General features: G+C 38.2%; 1 long non-coding RNA gene across 4 annotated transcripts in view; it reads left to right on the top strand.

Annotated features, from left to right (window-relative positions):
* Positions 1-24,689, top strand: part of LOC310904290 — a 63,354-nt gene that overhangs the window by 16,314 nt on the left and 22,351 nt on the right. For 2 of the 4 annotated variants that reach the window (XR_014588188.1, XR_014588190.1), the window contains exons 2-5: positions 1,241-1,327; positions 8,794-8,880; positions 12,381-12,468; positions 20,852-20,921. This is a non-coding gene — a long non-coding RNA (uncharacterized lncRNA). Of the gene's footprint in view, positions 1-1,237; positions 1,328-8,793; positions 8,881-12,380; positions 12,469-20,851; positions 20,922-24,689 lie in introns of all 4 variants that reach the window. The other 2 variants (XR_014588189.1, XR_014588191.1) reach the window with 1 other exon arrangement.

Raw genomic sequence — 24,689 nt, 5'->3', positions numbered from 1 at the left:
TAGTCCAGCTTTTAAACAAAAATTAAACGCAACAGTGGGGAAGTTGTGCTTTAAACACGACACTAACTTCAGTGGTGTTAGATTTTGATTAAAGCAGAGTGGGAACTATGCAAAGCGACCTCCTTTTGTGCCTGCTCTACCATTGAGCGCTGGGTTCCCTTGGTCCTGTGGGTGAAGCCTGTGCAGGCAGATGCCGCTGCGTTCCTTGCTGGGAATCCTCCTGAGCACACGCTGCTGTGCTGCTGGGGTGCTTTGACAGCCATGACTGTCTGCAAGGGCTGACTGAAATCTCCTTATTAAATTTGGATGCTTCTGTTTTCAAGAGCGGCATCATTCTTGAACTCCTGCCTTTTATTTCTCCTGTAGCTAGCTGTGAGAAGAATACTTGAGTTGTAAATACAGCAAGTGCGATATGAAATTCATCAAGAGGCAATAAAAATAAACTTGATAATGTAATTTAACGTGGTTCTGCATTAAGCACTATTTTCTGACTATAACTGCAGTTCAGCTCTGAACCCGTACTCGCCGAGGTCATTAGCGGTGCTGTTACTGACCGCAGTAGGACTAGGAACAGGACCTCAAAGGGGGAAAATTAAAACAAATGCTATTGACTCAACAAGTAATTGAAGCTTTTGCAAGCTGCGAATTCTAGAAAATTGCTTCTCTGCTGTATCCTTTCAGAAGCTTGAAATTATAACTTCTTGCCCCTCTGGTGATGTGATGCTTTTCCATTTGGAAAATTTCGACTCTTTTCTTCCTTAGATTTCTGATGGAAGCTGAGGTTGCAGGATGATTTTCATGTTGGTGAACAATCTGTGAGCAAGCTGGGCATATGCTTTATCTGTGGCTGATTGCAAAGTATCAGAAAATAAAATATCATATGTCTTTTGTGTACATGGGTTATTGTTTAACTGCCGTTTTCTTCCGCTTTTTGGTAAGGTGTTAGATGTGAAACTATTAGACTGCAAATTATCTCATTAAAAATATTTTTGATAGAGAACCAACAGTGAAAGCATTGGCTTGTGAAAAAAATAATATATATGACAAGTGGAAAAAAGACACATTTGACTTGTCAAACTTATATAAAATAACTGTAATAAAAAATACCCCCAAAACAAAACATTTCTTATGACAGTTTAAAATTAAGGTTTATGTAGTAACAACTGGATAAAACTTGCAAGTATTTCAAAATGTATGTATTAGGAGAGCTCACTAAACTCCTCTTATTTTTATAAAGCAGTAACGAATTCCACACAGATCTCCATGAGGCAAGATGCTGTACGACACGGGTATGAGTGAAGGCAGAACTAAGACTGTTTGTTAACAGGTGAGTATGAGGGATGGAAATGCATGAGGAAAATAATGCAAAAATGGTTTGTAAGATGCAGCTTGTTTTTTCCATCATCCGACTTTTCTCATTTGTAATTCTGCTACAGAGAGAGTCCTCTGGTAGTAAAGAGAAGTCTGCTATGGGAGGAGGGGCTTTGAGGGAGAAAGAAGGGAGTGTCTGCCAACATTCGGTGCTCCTCTCCCTGCATCTCCCACAACTTGTTCAGCTGTCTTGTGGATCAAGTGTCATATTGGGCTATCAACCAAAATGTGTGGCAACACTGCCCAAAATGAGAGACAGCCAGCGTGGTGTTAATTTATAACACTAATTTAAGAATTTAATTTTAGCTTGTGCCTCCAACAAGTTCTGAAATTAGTATTGTTTGTAAACATCACACACAAACAAATCCATGAATCCCAGAGTGCCCTGCCCCCTTTGTACATACCAACCCAGCCCCTTCTGGGGCAAGGAGGTCAGTACAGAAATTCTGGCTTGGTCTTCTGTTGGCATCATTTTGATTGCTTTGAAGTATTTGAGTCCTGCTGATTAACAGTGGTACCCAGGCTCGGTGATGTGAGCCTGTGCATCACAATATCAATGTCACAAAGTGCTCCAAAATAATTCAGTAAAAGAGGAAATGAAGCAATTCCAGCTCTGGGATGAGTAAACTGGCACTTAAGGGCTTCTGTCCTTGCTTTAAAAATGATAAAACAACAAAATGCACAATGCTTTCAGCAGTTCGCATCTCTAGAGGATTTGGACTATGCTAATCTGCCTGGTTCTTAATGCTGGTTGTAATGTACTGGGGAGCTGTGCTCTAGCTGAAGAAAACATTTAAATCTCCTTTTCACTTTCAACATGTGAATAGTTTTCCTGAGGCCCGTCGGGCGGCTTAAAACTAAACATGGAGAAATGCTGTGCTGACATCTTTACTATTCTGCATTCCCAAGCTCACTGGGGCTTCTTAGGCCAGGGATGGGATTAATTGAATTGCAGAGACTCCGGTTAACAGCTTTTTGTCACAAGCTATGCTAGGGACCTAGGGGCTTTTCTGTGTGATGCCTGGCAGGTCACAACAGTGCTGCAAGCGGGCCCAGACACAAAAAGTGTTTTGGGATGGAGGACAGTATAGCAGAATGAGAGCCTGAGGGCTCCTGGCTGTGATATCGTGACTGCTTTATCCTGACAGTATGTAGTCAGATTTGAGGACATTGAGGCATTTTTCCAGGGAATGATAGCTGAGGCTTACAGGTGTGGGAGAAAAGCAAGCAAGGAGGTGGAGGGAAGAAAATTGGTTCTGGGTGATTGATTTGCTTTCTTACCTGCAGCAAGGCTGTGGGATGGGATTTTCCTGCCAATCCATTTTTCACTTTGTCTGGGCAATGCTGACATGCACCTCACGAAGTGTAAAGGGAAATGTGCACAGCAAATGAACACTGGGAATGAGCATATAGTGCTAGCATAATTAATTTGCTTGTCATATTGCATTGCTTGAATTGTAAACAGAACAACAACTAGCTGGTGAATTATGCAGTTTTTCTCTTGCACATAAGGACGGTAGAGAGCCATCTTCCTGGCTTGATTTAGTTGCTGCTGCTTCAGTGTACACAGATGTTGTTAAAGGGTTTCTGCTGGTCAGAAATATTGGAGCATAATTATTCTAACATTGGGTGGCATATTCCTGGCTATTTGTGAGTATTTATGTTATGGAATATAGCAGTTTCTACTTTCCACCTTCCTGAAATTAGTTTAACTCCTTACTTTTGCCTCCTGGAAACCACAGACATAAGGCAGCAAACTTAAATCTCATTGCTAATGAGGTTATGCTAAATACACCTTGGAAACCGTTATAGGTGACAGGCATTTATGCCTGCAAAACATCCTGAGAGAAAAGTTTTTGTTTTCTAGTTTATTCCCTCTTATCACTGTAACTTTCAAGTTAGACTGATAATATCTTTGTCTGATAATATCTCTGTCTGATAATAGCCTCTCAAATGCTTGGTTTTAGTACACAAGGAAGATTAGGCTTCCAGTTGCTATTACTTCTATATTAAAAAACAACAAAAAACCAACCCAAACCCAAGGAAGCTCTCCCAGGGAGAACACAAAATATGCTTTTCTTTTTGAAGTGGCCTATCCCCAGGACAGAAACTGTCCCTGTACAAAAAATCACAGGATCTTGCATTTAATAGCCAAGTTGTAATAAATTCAAAACTATTGGCATTTGAGTTTATGCTTTACCTTTAACTCTCTTTTCCCACAGTATACAGTGCTAGTGAAAGAGAATCCATGAGCCTTTCTGTATTATTGTTGTAAGGTGGGCAGTGGCTTTGTGAGTTTTCAGCATGTTTCCCCTCCAATCAAATACAGACAAATTCAAACAAATCTTTGTGTGGCAATTGGTCTGTTTTGGCTAAGCTTTTATCAAAAATATCTTTTAATGTGGAATTCCTACCCATTTCTCCCTCTTCCTGATCCCTGAATACTCTCTATATTGCTCTAGAATTTGCAGTTTTCACTTTGCATTTTGAATTCAAAACCATTTTCCATATCCCTGAAAAGTGCTGGAATCCTTTGATCTTTGGGGGAAAGAAATGTGGAAGAGTAGTTTTGTTTTGATGCAAATGAAATACAAATGTCAAAAATGTGCGAAGTGGAGGTCTGGTTTTACAGCAAATTTTGATATGGACAGTTGCAAGAAAAACCTTCCTACTAATGTAAGACACAGTCATTTCATTTTCTCAAAATGTCAGAATGTGTAGGTGGAAGGGCTGGTGTTCTGCAAGATGTGGCAAACCTGAACTGCTAGGAGAAATCTGCCGTATTAGGTATATAATTAGGTATATTAATGGTAAGGTCAATGTTGAAGACTAAGACGTGCAAAGGTATTTCTTTCTGTTGAAGAAGAACAGGTAGGAGTGTATTTCTGTACTACGTGCTTCATTCTGCTTCTCCCATCCTGAAATGAAGTCTAAGTACATTTGACTACTTATTATATAGAGCTTATTTGTGGAAAAATGTGTCTACATTTGTAAAGCCTCAGCATTATCCGCTTCTCTTCCTTTAAAATACTGTGAAGTAAAATTACCCTTCTGCAGTGCTCTGTCACATTCGGTTCCCCTGGTTCCCTGCAGACCACAAAACGGAATGGCAAATTCACATCTACATTTGTAAAAGAGCATCCCTGCGTCATCTCTAATTCCAGTGCTGCCTGATCCCATTATCTGGGAGCCCTGAAGTAGGAGGGATGTTTGCAGGCTCTGTACCATGCTTCTTGACTTAACAGCCTGTGCCAGCAGGCTTACTAGGACACGGTGACAAAAGCTAGGGAATTATAAGACTTCATGGCCTAAATCCATAATTCGAAGTCTATTAATCATTTGTTACAGATAACAGTAATCTTCATCTTTTAGTTGTATTTATGTATTAACAGACGTGCAAACCTTTATGGAATCATTAGAAATCTCTCTCTCTCTCTCTAAATTCAGGTATTGTATATTTGCTCAGGTCACATTTCTTATACTACTTGTGCTATGTGAGACTAAAAAACATTTTATGATATTTTTAGTCTTCTAGGAGCGTGCAGGATTGTCGCAGAAGTATGTTTGACCACATATGAAAATGCTGTGTATTGCTAAGCAAAGTTAAAAACACCAGATATTGAGAGGAAGGTATTTAAAGCCCTGTAATAGGTAGTATTGCAATTTTGCTGTGACATTAGATTCTTAGATACCCACAAGGAAACTATGCCCAAGGCCCCATCCTGTGTCTTGTGAAAGATCTCTAATCTTGTGTCTTGTAATCTTGTGTCCTGAACTGTGGCTTTCTCTGAAGACTGCCTCAGTTAAACGTCTCCAACTCTTATGTTCCTTGCTGTTGCACATTGCATGGAAGAGCAGCAGGCACCTGCTTTGCATTTCAATATTCTCACTCTGATATTAGTAGATCTATGTTAAATTCTTCCTTTTCACAGCTTTAGTTTCACAGTTATTTTTTCTTTTTGGTTCCTTTCCTGATCCATGTCACAGAGTATAATCTTTGCCAGTGAAAATAGCATTGAAAACCCATGAAGTACTAAGACAGTTATAATGGGAAAGAGAAAAATCAATCCTAACAGAAAGTAGGCCTTAAAGTGCTCATTCGAAAGGTGTTAATTTATTGGTCTATTTGGATAGTCTACAGGAAAGTATGGAAAGGAATTAAATGTACGGGTTTTGTTTATACAGCTGTAAAGTTTAATGACAAACTTAAAATGGAAATGTCATGGCAGATGGGATTTTATAGGGAGAAGCTACTGTACAAATTCTTGTATCAGTACCACTAGCTGCCAATATATTTATGGATTAATTTACAGAAGAATTTACCTCCCCAGTTAAGAACAAACAAATAATAAAGCAGACTAAGAATCTGGCTTTTCAAAGTAAATAAAACTGCTATATAACTTAATCAGGTTGAAACAACTCTATGGCAACCTTAAATAGCTGCAGTGTTTCAGATGACTTCAACAAATTTATGCCAGTCTATCAGCCCAGGATTCAATGCAATTGACCTCTCTGCATGAAGGATACTGACGTCTGGAGGAACAAGCTGATTTATCTGGAAGGCATATAAAGTACCACAAGCTCATACACACGGAAATCCCAGTAGAAGCCTTGCAACCCCAATATTTTCTTTGCATGGATAAAAGTATTTCATTTTGAATTGTTACATCTGTTCACCAGTACAACCCCCCTTATTCATATGGTCTCTCTGACATTGCTTTTCCCCATGCTGTGCTTTCTGTCAGCACTCTATATTCAAGCATTATATATTTGAAGAATTCTTCTGTGAGAAAGTCCATTGAATCGATCAGGCCACTCTTAGAGTGATGGAACATTGAATATTTATGCTCTGAAAAATACAAAACCTAGTTAACGCAATGTAAGGACTCTTAAAAACCTGGCTGCTTTTTATCTCACAGTATATGCCTTTTGTTATAAAACCATCTTGATTCCAAATGCACCCTGGAATAAATATGTTCCATGTAACATGGAAATGCATTGTTGGAAGCAGGTTTCAGTTGAGGTGGAAAAGGCATGAACAGAATGCAGTGGGAAGCCAGTGACAAGACGGTGTGCTTCCCTTTCAGTTCAGAGGAAGAATTTATAAGTTCTGTGAGAGAGAAAAAGGTGGGAGTAGAACTTGTGTATGTGTCTATGCATGCATGTACATCCAAAATAACAGGTGTTTGGCAGCTTGTTAGTAACTTAAACATTCAGAACAATTATTTCAATAATGCATTCTGTTCCTGAATATTGCTGGTTTTCTGAGTTCAGATGTCTTCCCTCAAAATTCGTATAGTAGCTTTCAGAGTTGTTCTGAAAAAGGAAGGCTGAAATTAGCTGGGGATTGCTGGAAGTGTTTGTGTCCAGCGAAACCACTACCCTGTATTGGTTGCTCTATTCCAGTTTATCACTCTTTGCTGGTGACCTGTGGCTACTTCATCTCTTCTTATATATATGCTGTGCTTTATGCACAGAACATGTTTTGTACTGCTAATTCTGGACTGTGTTTGTACCACAGACCACAAGATGCCTCTGAAAACCTCTCTGACATGCAAGGGAGGGGAGCCCAGGTCCAGAGCATGGCCCAGCACAGAAGCAGCCATGACAGTGACAGGCTGGAGCTTGTGTTAGCAGCATTATCAAACCTGCTGAAAACAGACAAAAATGTGGGCCATGGGGCAGTTGCACTTTGCCAAATGTGAAATGAGAATAGATCTTGAAAGAAGGCACAAGGGGATTTTAGAGTAACTTGTTTCTAATGTTGCTGTCTACTCAAGATTCCAAGGTGCTGGTTTCCAACCTCCCTGTCCCCTGTAGTTAGCTAGCAAATGTTAGCTAACAGCTGGATTTATTCCATCCTCTTCCAAGTAGGAGAACTGAAAATCACTGCTATTATACTGGTGTGGTAAGTATATGCCTGTCCTAATACTGGCTCTGCTGCTCTATTTTTGTATGATCTTCAAAAATCACGCGATTCCTCTGCTTCCTAGTTCTTTCTATAAATTACCACAACTGCATTACTATCAGGCAGGAGTACTGTGGAAATTTATGTTGGTAACCTTTAGTGAAGATGTGAAGCACAATAGACTATTGAGTATTACAGATATATGGTATCTTACTCTGGTTATTTAGTTGGTCTTTGTCTTTCCATCTGTGTTTTTTTTTTTTTTTTAACCTAAACTCTTGGTCTTCGTTACTTCAGTGCTTTGTCATTGTAGACAATTTTCAAAGCGTGACAAACAGTATTCTTAGGCAATTTGAGCTGAAGTGCTTTTGAGATTCTATAAGAACCAATTTGTTGCTCAGCTTTCTATACTTCTTCTCTGGATATACTCTGGTGTAATAAGTTGAACTTCTAAAACAAACAAAAGATAGATGGACTCCCCCCAGTCCAGCCAGTCTTGTGTAGTGTTGACTGATGAGTAGCTGTAGCAGAGAATGAACTAAGTAATGTGAATACTGATAAAATAAAAATGTTATACAGGAAATATTTTTCCATTATGTGGTTTATGAGTTGTTAAGAAATCATGCATAAGTTTACAGTTATACTCTATGGGAAATGAGCTGAGAGAATTTTCAGGGATTTTGCTTTATTCTTTTTATGTTTTATCTTGTGTTAGTATCCTTCCAATGCTACAATCAAGTTAATGCCACTTTTCTGTGTTAAAGCTAGTGTCTTTCATTTCAGACTTCTCTAGAATTTGAAAGTAAAATATTTAGTAGCTGCCCAATCAGGAGTGTTTTTCCCTTTTCCTGTGGAAAATCCAGATACAGCGAAAGCAAAGCTATCAGGAATTCTTGATGTTGGTGCTTCCATTTAGCCTGTTTCTGTGCTGGTGTTGGGTCCTAGAGATAAGGGAGATGAGTCCAAACAGGCATTATTCAGAGCCCCTTTACTTGGGACAGCCTTACTTGAAGTAAGAAAATTGCTGTTGTCCCAGGCCACATCTCTTTTCTTTAACGAGTGAAGGTAATAGCGGCTATTCTTTCCGGGCTGAGAATTGCAGCCTGTATACTATCAATAGGTCAAATTTACCCTTCCAAGACCTGCATATGATCTCATTTTTAAGTGTTCAAAAGAAGTGCTTTTTTCTTTTTTTCTTTTTTTTTTCTTTCTCCAAATTAAGGTTGAGAAACTCCCCCAAGAGAAAAGCTTTCTTTTGCCTGTATGGTGATGCTGAGAAAAACTAACTTTATGTATCAGCAAAAGTTTTATTTTTTACATTACTGATACCTGATGGAGATAGTATGACTGAACTATTAAGTGGTTATAGCCTTAGAGGAGACGGGTGCTGGGGAATGGGGTGGAAGGAATGGCACTTGAATAAATGTTAAATCTACTTTATCCAAGTCATCAAATTTTGGATGCCTGTGACTTGATATCCAAATAGATCAACGTGTACTTTGATATTGTTACAGGTTATCAAATCACACGTGAAGTTTGAATAACAGGCTTATCAAGTGCCTTTGTAATATGGGCTGAAGAATAAAAAGCTGTCATCCGGGGTAAGTCAAATGAGAGAAGGGTGAAAGAATTCTTATGTGCTGAAATTATAGTATCCTTGCAATATATGCCATGGATTGCCTCAAATGTAGGAAAAATTATATTTATGCCTCATCTTTGAAAAGGACAGATAATTATGAATTTATTCTTTTTGTGCACAGAAATCCAAATCAGCAGTTCACATGAGTTACAGTGCATATATACACATCACAGAAGGACACACAACAATAATATTTTCAGAGAGATAGAAGTGAATTTTCTGGAAAAGAAATTAACCAGATGTGAAATCAAATTGAGAAATCAGAATATTTTATTAGATGCTCCATAAGCCACTAGCTTGCAACTGTGCAATTTCACTTAAGGAAAGAGTAAAGGCAGCTATAAAAATATATAAGAATATAAGATAAATGGAAAGAAGAAAGCAGGCAATCAAAACTAAAATTAGAATCTCAGAAAAGTAGACAAGTGGTTATATATGCCAAAAGTCATAAGAATAAACATATGGCCAAAGAGTAGAAGATGATAGGGAATGTAAGTATATGGGAACAAAAAGAATTCTAGCTGTGCTTTCAGCTTGTTCTAAAGGAAGGTGTGTTGATTTTTTTTTTTCCTTGTCTGGGGCTAAACAAACAAACAAACATAAAAAGTATTTCATCAATATAGATCCTAAAAGTACAAGAATTCACATTGTATAATGAGTTAGAGTTCAATAACAAACTTGCATCAAAAAGTTTTTGAAGGCTGCCTGAGGAACTATGAAGCCTACTGAGTCTTGATTAGTTTAGCTCATTTTAGAACACTGACAGAATTGCCTAAAAGTGAGGAAAGCTAAAGCTATGCTGTTTGTGTGGTAGTTAAAGGTAGAGAGGAGCAATCAGTCGTCATTTCCTGACACAGTTTTTGAATAGCTGGTACAAGATTCAATAATAAAGTATTAAAAAAAGATCACAGTAAAAGAAGAAATAATTTATATTGCTAAACAACCAGAAACTAGTTAGTTGAAAGGATCTGTCTTTTCTAGTAAAGTTACAAGTTTGGCCAATGAAAACAATGCTGTTGATATTTTTATAGAAAATCTGAGCTGATACTAGTCAGAATTTTAATTATGATATTAGAATGATATAAAATCCACCTGGTATGTAATGAAGTGATTTTAAACTGTCACTGTCAAGTAACAATGACTTTCAGGGAGGTACCTTGTCGGTTCTTGCAGTCAGTGACTTTTGTCATAGGTGTTATTTCGAAGCAGTTAATAGAAAATAACTGTTAAAACTTGCATGCAACAGGCAAGTGAGCAATCAGACAACGTGAAGTCATATTTTAAGGACTGAAAAGTTCTTAGTAGGCTGCAGTGATGAGAAGGACTAATAAGATCATTAGCTGTAGAAACTGAGGGCCCTTCCAGCAGAGGTTGGCCCTCATGGTTAGCAGTGGTCTCCTTGTTCCTGAGGCACTGTGTCAAATCCTGGGGCAATAATTCCAGGAGAATCTTAATAGGGAACGTTCATTTAATGGGGACAGAGGATTAGAAAATAGGTCTTAAGAGTGGTTTCAGGAAATTGAGTATTTAGTTTAGCAAATCACTTGTAAACTTTTTCCTAACAGTTTTTTTGTTTGTTTGTTTGTTTGTTTTGTGTCCTTTAATAGAGAAGATAATGTATAACTGGAACAATGTGTGGGTTGAGGTTGATCTTCCACCACTAGCAGTCTTGAACTCAGGACCAGTGGGTGGGTGGGTGTTTTTCCTGTAGTTGAAAATTAAATTCTGTTTGAACATTAGCCTAACTGTCTTCAAACCATGTTTCTATACTCAAACTCTGATTTGTATTATTTGGAAAAACAACCTATGCATCAATAGTGGTACCCTCTACTTTTTATATTAACGTGAGCCTTCCCTCTGTCTTCAAACCAGCATCTTATTTCTGTCTGAACAAAATAAGGTTCAGAGACAAGCCCAAAGGTGAAATTCCATAAATAGAAAACTGCTAGACCCTGTCCCTTGGTCAACAAAATATACAAAAATGTCCTTTCTTCTGACTTTTTATGAAGTAAAGATATTACAATTCTGTTTGCACTCTCATGTTTCCATGGAAACAGCCACACTAATTTTAGGGAATACTCTTTGCTTCTATCATTCAGTTAGGCTTTAAATAAATCTGTGTAGTACCACTGGTGTCTGTTGCACTGTCATCAAGAAAACTCAAAATATAGCTGGAAAAAATGCACACATCAGATATGGAGACAGTAAGTGAATTTTTCCAAGAGGGATGAAACTGAGAAATCCAAGTCTTATGAAGAAGGTCTGTGTTTAATTAAACGTGCTTTCACTGGACTTGTCTTAAATAGTATTAAAGAAAGAAAATCTATGAAGAAATGGATCTCATTTAGCTGAGATATGGAACAGACCTCTTCCCTCCTGATATTTATATTATAAAACAATTAAAATACAGTGTCACATGCACATGTAGAAATGAAGTAGAAAGAGATAGAAAAGCAAATTGGGAGACAGACAGTACTGGTAAATCTTAAAACTAGTTAAATTTATCAGTGTATATTGTAAATATGAAATTATTTGAATAATGTAATTTATGGAACCTCACCTATAAAGGCCATCCTGCCTGTATTAAAACAATAGTGCCAGTGTGTTGCATGCAACAAGCTGAGGATTAAAAATGAGAGGAAATGTCCTATCTTGTCACAACTGTCACGAGAGTATCAGCAACAGAACAGAACAATCTAACTCATACTCAAAACCGGGAACAACACCTCTGCTTCTCCCCAAGACTGAAATGGGGACTATCAGTATCAGGGGCTGTCAGAATTTGTTCAGAAAGATGGTGTTTCCAAAAGACTGGGAAGACATGGCTGGGTCCCACAGAATGCCTGTGTCCCACGTTTTAGATAAAATAGCCGTATACAGATATTTCTGGGTGCTTAATCACTACTGATGATAGTCAGAACATAGCATTAGAAAGTGCAAGGAGTGTGTCTATTAGCTCAAGTTCTTAATATTGAGAGAAGTCTGTATTAGGGAATCTGAAAGGAACTGCTATTATCTGCAGAAAGTTATATTCAAGGACATTAAGTGCCATCAAGAGTAACTGAGCCAATTAGGGGATCTGGTAATGGTAGCGGTGCTAAAAAAATTGTTGCATATATATATGTGTAAGTTGTTTTTGCTTCACCGATGGGCCCCAGACAGTTCTCAGCAACCCTGAGTGTGCCCTCATAGGTTGACTTATCTCAGGCAGTTAACAAATGTTCATCTATAGCACTGCATGTCTGTGTGCAATTATATTAACAAAGCTTCTTCAATTACTTCTCTAACAACAATAAATGATTGTACAACATGAAATCAGAGACATTGTATTGTTAATTATCACGTGCTTAAACTAATATTGTTGTAGAACTAGCTCTGTTTATCCTCTTGTTCTCTTCCTAAGAGGAATTTTAATGAATTTAATTTTTTCAGTTTTGTTTTCTTTTGGCTTTGGTCTTGCAGTGTTTTTCTAGGTATATGAATATTTATGAATGGCAAACTTTATATCATATTGGAAACAGTGTCATGGAAAAGGATCTTCTGATGAAAGGTAATAATGCTTCACTTAAATATGCTAATAAGGAATCCAGGATAACTGTCACAATATGGTTTGAAGAGTTAACATAATCCCAACATGCATGTTTCAAAATATTATTTGCCTTGAATAAATATGAACACCATGGTTCTTTTAGATTTACATTCAATAAACTGAGTCATTTAAAAATACTCTATCTGGAGGTTAATTTGGTGTTAACACCTTAGGTGGGAATATGTCAATCTCATTTTCAAGAGTAGCTTGAATGCTTGGAAAAGTAATTCCCATTTAACAGGAATCTGGGGTGTTTTAAACTTGTGACCACTTATTTGTAGAAGAGGGCAAAATAAGTGAAATGAGGCCATCTCTCTTAGTAGGAGCAGATGTTAAATTTTCTGAAAGATAAAATTATCTGAAAATACGAACATTTTGCAATGTCACCTATTTCCTACGCTGATCTGGGGCTTTGTATGTGACTTCTAAGCGTTCCAAATTATTGTGATAAAGCTGGCCAGAGCCAGCTTAGAGATCCATCTGGTTGCACAGTGACATGAAGCAGCATTTATTCCCTGCCCGCTGCAGACCCTCAGTGTCTGCAAAGCTGAACACTTGGCTAGCCTGGCCTTTACTGCCCACTGCTGCCAAAGAAAGAAAAGGGGTGCCAAAGGGCTCAGACAAAATAGAGAGAAGAATGCATGAGCCTTTTCTTGGAGTTCGTCAGTGGCTAAAGGTATTTTTTAATGAGTGTCAAAAGGCAGATATTTTCAAAATATTTCACTAGAAAAATCCAGAAATGAAGACAAGACCAAAATCTTTTCAAGACGCTTTTAGTGTTTCCTGTAAAACAAATTGTGAAAATGACAGTTTCTTCCTGAAATTGGAATAGTGTGTTTCCAAAGTGAAGCTAACCTAAATTAAGTCCATCTTCCACCTTTCTGCTTATAGTCTAGCAAAAATTTTTCCAATGCATGCCAGCTGACTTGTTACAGTGCTTTTATTGTGGATTTGTGAAACACATCTTGTTAGCAGCAGGAAAAGCTACCCCCAAAAGATTACAGTTGGTGACAACACAAGAAAGAGAAACGGGCTGGCAGCAGAACAACACACTGCTGGGAGAGCATCTGTGCTTTAAAAATGGTGTGGGGAGGGAATAGAGAGCACTGTGCAAGGTGGAAGCTGTAACTCCCAAGTTACACCTTGCACAAGGTCAGGATAAAGAATTAAAACTCCCATAATCGTTTTATTTACTCAGTTTTATTATTTTGCCTATTGAACAGGTTAGTAGGAACTGCTTTCTAGAGGCTGCCAGAGATGTACTCTGGCTCAGTTGCTCAGAGAAGTCTTTAGGCCACATGCTGAAAAGCCTAACCTGTGTCCTGACCTACCCTGTGTTGCCTTCTGTTGCTCCCCTGACTGGCCCTGTTAAGTCATACCCCTCTCTGAAGTATATATAACTCTCAGCAAGACAGAGCTGGATGTTTGGTCTGCTCTGGTCCCTTTATTCCTTTTGATGCTTCCTGACATTATGCATGGAAGCCACTTCCTCTAAACAGACATTTATATTTGCTAGAAGAGGCAGGATTGTTTACTTTTTTATCTTAAACTGAAATGTGAGTGGTGGGTTACACTGGGAGAGGGCTTACATGGCAGTGCAAGCGTTCCTTTTCTCAAAGAGCGCCTTGCTGGATGCAGCTCTGGAGAAAGCTCACATCTTTCTCTGACAACTGTGATTATGGTCTCATGTGCCATGATATAGTACATTGAAAGAAAAGCTTCTTCAATATCTTGGATATATCTTGAATATTTATGAAAAGTGCAACACAGACTGGTCCTGTGTATGCTGTCACTTATACAAGTAAAAGGCAGGAACGGAAACAATATGGAAATTAGGAAAGAGTTTCTCTGTCATGCAGAGGTACCCTATGGAAAGAGCATTCCGCAGCTTTCATTGCCTTTCCTCAGCCTGGTACCTTGGCTCCTGCAAAAACCACCAAGCAAAAACCATCCCAGCCCCCAGACCACCCCCATCCCAAACCCCATGAACAGGGTGGAAATCTGCTGATCTGATGCTAGTTACAGAATGCTTCGCACATCTTTTTTTTTTTATTTATTTATTTTCTGGGGAGAGGGAAAAAAAAAAAAAGGTCAACAGTAACTTTTAAAAGGGTCAGTTTATAAGTCATTAGGTTGGAGATAAATATTTTACACAGCTCTGATAAGTGTGATTTTTGTTTGTTTGTTTGATTGATGAAATGATGGCTACATAGACCCTACAGTTGATTGCAGTTCTGTGCATGCATCATTTTTCCCTAACACAGAGGCCAGGATGAAAAGTGAGTGGGCTAAACAAGAAATGTGAATGCTGTGTAGGGTCCTTGAAATATTTACTTCTGACTTTTACACAGTGGAGGATGTAACACTGAGAAAATCCTTCCACCATCTGTAACAGCAAAGTTGCAATTACATTTATTTCTACTGTTCATTGGCTAATAGGCAGCCATTTCTTTCCCCTTCTGCCTCCTTGCATTTTTTACATCTTTTGCAAGGACATCAGGTTCACTTTTAGGAAAGCTGACTTGCTTCAATTCTCTATTGTTTAATTGGATATCCGTGTTTTAAGATGGACTAGAAAGCAACTTATCCAGACCAACTGGCCGAGTTCCTGAGAACGGGAAAAAAAAAACATTGGCAGAAAGAAAGGGTCATTTGCGATGTGTAGGTATGTGTCTGAACATGATAACAACACTGCAGCAACACTGCAAGTCATGTGTCTTTAGCTTAGATAGTAAATGCAGATGTACTAAATGATTATGCGTATTTGTGTTCTTAGTTGTAATGCTGTATCTTAGGAGTATATAGTATTTTAAGTTTGTTCCATGTATGCTTAAATCTTTCTCATTATATACAAACTGCATAAGCTAACCCACAAGTGTAAGCAAAGGAATAAATTGGGTTAAGTCTAGCTGTTAAGAATGAATATTATTCTTATAAGAAGAAAAAGTTGGTGAAGCCTGAAGCCTGGTGATATTTTAATTCAAATTTGTAGGCTTTATTTGGCTTTAACAAACATGAAATTGGTGTGTGATTAAATAAACCCAGAGGATCTTCCTCTCACGCGAGAAAGTGAAAATAGTCCTTCAATTTCATAAAAGAAAACAAAACAAATTTTTCTGTCATCTGATCTAACTTAACAAAGGAAAAAGTCCAGATTTCCTGCATATTCTTATACCTAGCAATAGCTAAATTTAGAACAAAATTAAAGGCCCAAACTTATATCATAAACGCAATTCTAAAAATTGTTTAACAAGTGAATGGTTAAATTCAATGTTACATGTCATTTAAATATAAAAATAGTAGACGATTTTATTTTATTGTATTTTCCAATAAATTGCACAGCAGCTTTCACTGTATTTTTAACGTTTAGAGGAACAGTGCAATGAATTTTACCAAAAGGGACATTGTGTACCAAGCTCAAAAGGCATGAAATGGAGTAGCATTAGAATAGACGAGAATGCCTGGCGTCAAGTGACATTATCGTTCTGTTAGCAGCATGCTGCACAGTCACTCTTGGCTGGCTTACAGATCTGAGAGGAGTTCTGTTAGCTGCAAAAGTTTCTTTTTGTTGTTATTTTTTGTTTGTTTGTGTTTGTTTTTTACTTTTTTTTAGTAAACTCTGTTAAGAATCAAGAAAGCTGCTTGCAGTTAACATGTTTGTAATGCATCATATACTCCTGATAGATTTTTAGTTGCCATCAAGGAAAATAGAGGAGTCCTTATGGAACAATTTGCGTGTTTACTGGGAATCTCCCAGCTGAGAATTGGATGGTTTATAAGCTTACAGAAATAAAGGGGTGCAGGAGAATGTTTGGTTTGTTCCTCACGTGGAAAGCTAAAATTCAGCACAGCATGTCTGAATAGCTTGCTATTATTTTCTTTGCAATTCTAAATAGGAATGCAAAAATGAAAACTGTACAATACTTTTCCGAAGATCAGAAGGATGGGTTATTGTTTCACTCTGATTTGTGCTGTCACTAAGCTCTCACCATAAGGCCTGGAGACTGGTGCTGTGACGGTGCAGGCCACAGCATCTCCACAAGGGTCCCAGCTTTGCTGTCAAATAGGATGTAAATATGTCCAGCTTCAATGGCTTAACTTGCATAGCAGGCATTTCAGCTAAGGAGATGTTCTGTCTTTTTCTGTTGGGGAGGTTAAGGAGAGAGATTTCTGAGAAACATTTTAGGTAATTTCTTTATATCTTAATATCGGCTGGTATTTGGAAGGCTGAAGTATTGCTGTCTGTGCTGTCCCTGCCCTGTACATGCAAGATGATATTTCACTAGGATTTGAAAGGGTCCGCTCTAAAGAAAAAGTGCTGTCGGATGGCATCTTCCAAGCTATCAGTTGTCTGTGTCTATTAAAACAAAAGGTTTTAACATATGTGTTTGTTTTCATTGCAGATATATACAAACACATACTTCTAACATTGCTCTGCTTCAGTATGGCAGCTCTCCTCTAACAAATTAATAGAGTGGCACATGATAAAGACAGCGGTAGCAACTGTGGTGTCCCTCATAGCTAATTTCCCAGCAAGGTTTGTTTTTAGCTGGGAGGCTGGCATTCAGCTTTCATGAGTCCTGTTGCTACAGGGATGGTTTGCATATGTTGTGTGGAAAGCTGACATGTAGAAAGGGAAACTTCAACATCACCTTTCAGCTATCTTAGTCTTTGGAGAAAATAGATGCCCTTTTAATCCTTTTTAACTATTCATTACAATTTAGCTGTATTGTGCAGGTGAACGAGAGGACAAAGCCTTTCTATACTCACTTAGCTTTCCTGGGATTTTTATAACCCTGGTTAAGGCCACTGATTTTTGGCAGTCTTGATCATTTAAAATATTTTCAGACTTTATGTAGAATATGCCTGTTTTATCAAAGGTCCTTCCTTGCTTCAGACACTGATACTTCATTTCTCCTACCCCCCTTGATATTCAATACTCCCATTGCTGGCTGCTGATCTAGGAGCAGCAGTCACTCAAAGGGGCTGTGCTGGTGGAGAGCTTGGCTCTTACTCTGCCTTTACTTGTGACACCTCTTGATTGCTTGATTTCTCTCCCTGTTTCTTTACCTCAGATGATTGGCAGTGCTCAGGAAGATGTTCACCTTCTTCTCTCGTCCACTGTCACTAAAAGATTCCTTTAGTTTCAGAGAGATGTGTATTAAAAACAAACAAACAAAACCACCAAGTGTTTGTCTAGTTTCTCCTGATTGTTGCATTAAAGAACATTCAAAGCAGAAGCAATAGATGACTAGGTATTACAATTACCTCCCAACTCATTACACTTCCAGTACTAAAGGAGTGCTCTCTATCCCTGTAAACCAGGCAATTCCCGAAAGTGTGGTAATTGCCGAGGAGGAAGGGGCTGATGCAACTCCAGAACAGAGGCACACTAGGGCACTGCCGTTTTCCCTTTTAGTTTTGTGTAATCAAAAAATAACAGACAATTAAGATACTCAAGGAATATATGCCATTAATTCACTTGTTTTATTTTCACCCCTTCATTGAAACAAGGCCTGTGATTCCACAGGACTGTGGCAGAATCCTAGCACAGGGCTTTGTCATATTCTGACTGATAAATCACCCAGGGACTAAGGGAGAAAGTAATGGGTCGCTACAGCTATCCTTACACCCTGCAACGTGAATTTGGCTTTCTGATCCTGCCAATATATGTATTCCCTGGGAATTGTTCTGCTCCTCATTAGGACTTGGTCATTTCCAGCTATGAAAACATCCTTTCCATGCTCTGGGACTAGCATGCTCTGAATGCTTGTTTGCCCAGTGATGCCTCAGTGTTTTGGCTAGAGGAACGAGCAATGCTGTCATCCCAGTTAGCTGGGGAAGAAGCCTAGGTCTGATATTCACCTTTTTGTCACCCGATCAGATAAATCAGCTCAGAACAACTGAGATGCTGCCTGCTGGGCCGGGGCTTCTTTAAGAAGATCCAGGGTGTGTTTGGCATACTGGTGGTAGCACTGCAACGGGCAGTAGTTCAAGTGATCTTTTCTAGGAAAAGTGGTTTTGGGTGTCTGAAGCCAGCATATCTACATTTTTGTTAGCTTTTATAGCACATAAAATGGTAGTGAAAAGTTAAACTGTATTTGTAAAATTAAGGCAGGTCACAGGGATCCTGTTTGTGTGCGTGAACTGAACAGCAGCCCCTTCTGGCGTTACTCTTCCTCCGAAGCTGCAGCAAGCAGGTCTGATGTTTGTGCAGTATCACACCTGCTGTGAGAGGCTAACCAAGTGGCATTAACTGGTGCCAGTTCTTCCAATCACCATTTTGCTTCTCTGCAATGTTAGTCGTGCACATACATTAGTGCTTTTAGCTACCACTGTGTAGCTCTATGGGAAAAATAAAAATGCCTGCATGGGTGGATTTTCTTGTGTTTTGTTTTGTTTTGCTTTCTTTCCTGATGGAGTACAGTGTTGCAGGTTTTACAACATGCTACGTGAGGTCCTGAACAGAGTTTGCTAATGAACATGCATAAGACCAACTGATTATCCTAGCGTTAATTAGACCTCCACTTTCTCATTTGTTAATTGCAGGGTCAATTTGGTAACTCAGCTGTTTAAACCTCCAATTTGCAGGGCATTTGCAGGATCCAGGGCAACCTAAACTTAAGTAGCTGAATGACAACACCTGCAGCTGCAGTATGCTCTTGTATGAGCATACAAGAAAAGCCCCTCCTATCATCAACATCCAAAGCTGTCCCAGAGCTGAAGGGAGGGATATGGTATGCAACTTGGGTTCACTTCTTTCTTTTTTTTTTAAACCAAACAAATAAATAAAAAACTCCAACCAGTTACAGTAGGATAGGAGAAAGGCAGATGACAAAACAAACAAATAAATACCCAAACAAACAACAAAAGAAAAAAAATGAATCAAAAAAGACCAAAAACAGGCAGTATGGGAGGGAATAATTAGGACTTGAGATAGTCTTCAAACAACAGTAGCTACAGAGAAGGTACATGGCCTGGTGTTCTCTCTGAAGGCCAAGCTGTGGCATCTCAAAGACAAACTTGTACAACTTTTAGAAATATTTCTGTACTCAGCTATGTTGATGGAGAGTCTGGCTTGTAAATGTTTTGATTTTGGTTAAAAAATATTACTAATATATCTAGAAGCGGGAAGCATTGTTACATTCATCTCTTGTAACATACTGTCTATGACACCCAGGGCATGCAATATTTGTCTATTGAAGAATTTTGCCATTAAAAACGTTGAAGACAAGCAAAGAGTTTTCTCATCATACTACTTTAAAAATTAAGCTCCTGCTAGATTCAGGAAGTATTTTTTTAAATAGCAGCTAGAGGGAGGTACATATGAAATTTAAGCTTCCTAGTGTTTACCACTATACTGTTCATCTGTAAATGCATGAAAAAGGAAATGACAGTACTAAATAGCCTTCAGCTTAAATCTACCTCAGAAGGGCAATAATAGCAGAGGAAAGGTGCACGCCATGAATTTCACTGCAGGGTCCCAAGACCCTGATCTATCTCTAGTTTATATGATCAGAAAGACACAGGCATAGGAGAAATGGTAGGTGTAAAGAGGGACAGAAGATAAGAGGGAAGGAATGAGGATGAGTTTTTTTGCAGGAGCTCGATGTGACAGTGGATGCCCTGGTTCTTTTAAAGGGGAACAAAAATGACAGCAGTAGAGAGGTCAGCCCTGGGAAGGGAAAGGGAAAGAAAGAAAGCAAGACACCCCTTCTACCCCTGGAGTGCTCTGCTGCCCTTCCGTGTTTCCCAGTAGTGTTATTTGTTCTGAGGTGCTGCTGGTCTTTCCAGGCCTCCCACTGCTCCCCATCAGAGCCTGTTCTGCAGAGCATCCTTGAGGCAGGAGAGGCCAGTTGTGCTGCCAAGTAACGAAATGCTGAGCAACCTGCTGCTGCCCCAACTCATCACAGGTCTCAGTTTATGCCCAGAGAGAGCTGTTTGCTGCCTGCTCCTGACGCTTTTCCTCCGAGCAAAGAAATGGGAGTTTGCCTCCTCTTGTCTCTGTGCTTGCTCTTCAGTGCCTGAGACAGCAATGAGTACCAGCTCATCTATTCTTCCTGGGAAGTGACTAACCTCCACTGCCTAGGAAACTCTGCATGTGATTTTGGTATTTATGTAAGCTGCTAGCACACTATTGCCTGTCCTCACATCTGAGAATAAGAAGGGCTGTTCAGTTGGGCACATATGGTTAAACGCAGAATTTTACTCCATAACTTATGTATGTGACTTTGAACTTCTGCAAATGTGATAATAAATTCACATTTCAGCAAAATATTTAAAAAATCTAGGGCCATGTTCATTCTCTGTTCCGCTAACTGAATCTGTTAAATGGATATTGCAGGTGCCCACGAGGCTACGTGCACTGTGCTTCAGCCAAGGCAGAGCAGACGTGAAACTCAAGCCCAAACAAGGTAAGCCATTGCTGTTTCGATCACATGCAACGTTGCAGATCTACTTTAATGTTGAACCTTATGCTTACAAACCAACTCCCAAATAACCAAGTGCTTCATTAATTATGCTTACCTCTTTTGAGGTTATGTTTTGCATAAATTTTTTGTCCATAAAATAAGATGGGTTGTCAGCAAATAAGAATAAAAAAAGAAAAAAGGATGTTCAAGCATTCCAACAGTGAGTTTATGCAAATCAGCTTTCAGAGTTTATCAGGCAGAACCTGAGGTAAAAATGCAAAGTCAAGGCCTTGTTAGTAAGAATATTTACATATGCATGTATTTCAACTGTGTTTATTGTCGCGTTAAAGTGAATTAAAACTGTTCATAAGATACATGACATCTCAGAAGATTTTGTTCCATACCTGTGACGGCCTGCAGTACTTTTCTCAGTAGCAGAATGACTGTCTGGGCTGACAGGGCTCAAAATCTTTCAGCCAGCTATTCCTAATGTATTTTCAGGCAGCAAGAAGTGTTCTGTTTGTGTCAAAGTTGAAGTAAGTTAATCAAGTAAAATAATTTTGAAAAAAAAAAACACAACAAAAAACAAAAACTAAAAACTTAATTCAGGCTAATGATAAATAACCAAAGTTTTTATGAATTTTTAGTGTTTAATTTGTTTTCATCACCTTTTACATTTTTTTTAACTCTCCTAACTTTTCATTCCTTTAACTGAAAGTGTTAAAATGTCTACTAGATTGAAATCATAGTAAATTATCAGCAGGAAAATGTGAGATTAGTTCTGGCTGTGACAGGTTTAGAAGATTTAGCAGGGGGATTGTTATACCTGGAGGCACTGCAGGATGGAATTTTTCTTGCATCACTACTCTCAAAGATTAAAGAAGGAAATCCCATCACTTTGGGATACTTGCTGTTTTCCTCTTCATATCAGGGTAATTGCTTGTAATCATGTATTATAGTCTAGGTTTGAACCAAAATCACAGTTCCTAAATTTGATAAAATTTCATCAGGGACAAAATTTTGTTTCTATTTCAGCTATATTAAAGGACAGTGGAAGCTATAGTGGTTTTTGTCTTTGTCATAGAGGTGAAAAAGTTGTCTGATTGAAATGCAGGGGATTTTTTTGGATGAGGCTGGAGAAAAGACATTTTACTTCCTTGTTGAAATAAGTATATTTTTCTTATTTAGTTTAAGGTTTTAGAGGTTTTGTGAGATGTGCTAGGAGAACACGTAACATCAAAGTACTTTTCTCTTCAAAACATAATTATTTTTTTTCTTTTGAAACTGTTTGCTTGCTTAATTATCTTTTAAATTAAAATAATCCATTATTAGTAGTTTATGCAGTCATTACTGAATCACAGCAAGAGACCATACAGGATTCATCACATGCTGCTTTAATATGTCTCCATACCATAGATAAACTTTATTGCTGTGTTTGAGTTTTGATCATGTCATTTCCATCTCACACCTATTATCTTTTTTTGTCATCTTTTGCTGCTTAGATAAATTTAGAACTTTTAAAGACTTCCCCCACGGGGAATTGCTGCCTCTTGTTGTGAGGTAATCCTGCACAGTGTTCCGATTTACACATAGCACTGATTTGTGGCATTTTTTCTGATGAGAATACGACCCCTCAGATCAGATGAGGTGTGGCAATTGTGTTTGTTCCTCAGAATGCCTACCAGGATTAAGGGCTTAACTTGGATAGACAAGTCACTGTACTCAGGAATATTGGTGTAAATAATTCCAGGACTTGATTGCAGTTTTCTGCAATTTGTCCAAGCTACAGGAGCCTGCTGCCAGGGGTATCCATCTTGCTATCCAAGATAATTTGAGCTACTTTGGAGGGGAAATTTAAAATACAAACAAGTTAGCGTATCTCGTACTGAAACTTTATTTATAACAAAATATGTCATGAAAATATATCAGTTGCAAAGAAAGTAAGGCCTGCTAAAATTCCTGAAGCAATCACTCATATATATACATATACATAAACATAAATTTATAAACATATATAAATAAACCTCTAAAGATTACTGATCTGTATGTTGCAACAACTGAATGTTTGATTGTTGTCCCTGTATCCCCCTTGATTTTGCTCTAGAAGTACATTCAAGAGTTTGCTATAATTGAAGTAAACGGTGCAAGAGCTTTCTACTCATGGATACATGTGTTTAAGGAAACCATATAACACATTTGTTCAAACACATTTACTGTTTAATCTTTAACCTGTGAGCAAATGGAAAGCTGTTGGAGATCAGCAATGTTTTCTTATCTCAGTAAGCAAATGGTGTCAGTGCATAAATGGAATACTTCACAACAAGACAAATACTTCTTGGCACTTTTGATTTTTCAGCTTCTTAGAATCATAGAGATCAGGGGTTTGGAGTAAAATTGCCATGCTTGGTTCATACTGAGCTACCCTTAAGATTAGCATTATGCAAAATTGATTGAAAGGTGTACAACAGTCAGTCTATATCACAAGAACAGAAGAGTATTTTATAAAGTATTTTCTCTAAAAGCCTGATCAAATATCCACAAATTACTTACTGCATAGTGAAGTCTATTTAAAACGTATGTTCTTTAGTGTCAAAGAACTTCAGCCGCTCAGCAGCCATCTCCATGGCAGACAGTAATTCTTTCTCAACCACCAAGTAACTTTATTCTCTACTAATAAGTAATGGCTTGCAGAAGCTATCTTTATATTACGGAGGAGGTCATCCACCCTTCAGAGTGCTGGAGGCTAAAGAACTAATGGTGTCTGAGAGGATATTGCAGCGTATAGAAATGACACTTGGCTCTACAGACTTTGGGTAAAAAAAAAAAAAAAGGAAGAAAAAACAGCATTAAAACAGGTCAGAACTTGAAAGGGAACCAAAATGTAATGAGTTTCAAATTTCAGATGTCTGTATGAAATTGTTTCATACCTGTAGTACTCCACTGATCAAATTTCTACTGTTTTTTCTGTAGATAAGCAAACCTGGTTCTTAACTTAGGGACGGTGTTCCCACCATGAATTACATGACTCTTCAATGTTTATCTCTCTCATTCTGCTCAAATACTGATCAGGCTAAATCTTTTCAGTAGAACATTTCCTCACAATAGAAAAGCAAGTGTACAGAATGAATGGCACCTGTATTGTGGCCTAGTGGAGGGAGGGAAACAGAAAATGTATGTCACAAGCAAGACAAAACTTCAAATATTTTAGAAGACCTAGTGCAATATTTAAAGACAGGGTTTCAGGGACTTTTCCAGTAACAACTGTTTGGATTAAGTGAAGAAACAGGTAAGTGAAAAAGAGTCCACAGTTTTGGACAGTGCCCATGTATAAACCCAGTTCTTGGAAATTTTCTTGTGCACTCTTTCCACCCTGTTGCAGGCTTTGGATTATACTGTCATTTAAGCAGTAGAACTGAATGCTTGGGGAAAAAACAGATGTTCTGTTTAATGGTACAGATATTGACACTCAGGAAAGTTTTGAGACTGATCTTCTGTTAAAAATAATAAAATGAGATAAACGTGCTGGATCAGCAGCAAGACAGAAGCAAAAGCAGAAACCTTGAAGTGAAATAAAATCAATTAATCATAATGGCCATTTTATATTTTTAAACACTGTGGAAGTTATTGGCCCAAGTGCTTTTTCTATCAATGTCTCTTTGCGTATGTTCAGCACACTGAAGAGTGTGCATCTCAGACCATCTTTCAAGCTGCAATAGAAGGTAAGCTGCATGAAACCCAATCAGTTGACTGGCGAGCAGCTGCTGTTTTAAG

Source organism: Anser anser, assembly GCF_964211835.1.
Source record: "Anser anser genome assembly, chromosome: 9".
Lineage (NCBI taxonomy): Eukaryota > Metazoa > Chordata > Aves > Anseriformes > Anatidae > Anser > Anser anser.
The sequence above is the reverse complement of the archived record's forward strand: the minus strand, read 5'-3'. Positions and strand labels throughout refer to the sequence as shown.